Source organism: Pogoniulus pusillus, chromosome 20 (genome assembly GCF_015220805.1).
Source record: "Pogoniulus pusillus isolate bPogPus1 chromosome 20, bPogPus1.pri, whole genome shotgun sequence".
NCBI lineage: Eukaryota > Metazoa > Chordata > Aves > Piciformes > Lybiidae > Pogoniulus > Pogoniulus pusillus.
The window spans coordinates 8,261,395-8,262,424 of record NC_087283.1 but is presented as its reverse complement, the minus strand read 5'-3'; positions in this window follow the sequence as shown (position 1 = coordinate 8,262,424).

Genomic DNA, 1,030 nt, shown 5'->3' with positions numbered 1-1,030 from the left:
TGGAACCAAGAAGCTGCAAAGTCATGTGAAACTGGAGACTGGGAATCCTTTAACCAACCCTTTTTGAAAGGATTCAATGTGACTGTAGGTTTATCTGCATAACCACAGGGTAAGAGAGAAGCAACATTTCTTCAATGCTTTTCTTCTGTCAAGTCTATTCATTTTAGTGGTTTTACTTCTTCACTTATATTTGCTGTTAAGAGATTAATCAGATCCCCCTTTATTCCCTACTCTTTAGCAATATTTTTGCTGATAGAACTGAGGTTTTCTTAATTCATTATGGACTCACCCAGAGGGCTGAAAGAAGGATCTAAGGTTACAAGTTGAAAGAGTAAGTTGTCAACTCAAAAGAGCTAATCTGAAGCCCAAGTGAACAAAGTGTGGCTTAGCTTTCAAACATGAACTTTTGGAATTGCTTGAAACATTTCTTAGCAGCAAACTTTTGGATTTCCAAGACAAAAAATAATTGGTGCAAGAGTTAAGTTCTGCCTGAGCTGCCTACTGAGGTGGAAACACATCATTTTAAAAAGGTTGGAACTCCAAAAGTAGAGAACCTGACAGTAGTCAAAAGTGTGCACCTCTAGACTATAATGGGACCTAATGCTTTAAATTACATGTATTCAGAAAATGAAGGAAAGGAAGTTAAAAAACAAAGGAAAAGCAGGGCCATGATCCATGCTGATGCCTGCATTTTTGTTATTAGTTGTGGCCCTGTCCCAGCCAGGAACATATCACAGGCAGAAATCAAAACTAACTGTTGAGCAATACATTGCGAGGCTGAGGGTTGAAATCTCCATCTTTGGGCTTGCTCCAGGGTGAGTAGAATGGTGTGATCTGGATCCACCCACGCTTCAGTGGCTCCAATAAAATCTGTTCACTGGACTTTTACTTCTGGTCCATGCCAATGTGGTCTGAAGCTCTTGGAAATTAACAGCATTCAGTGTTGCCCTTGGTGTTTTGCTCTTGAGAACGTCTTTGGCATGTGATAGGTGTGGGTACTTCTCTCAGCTCATGCAAAGGGTCACCATCA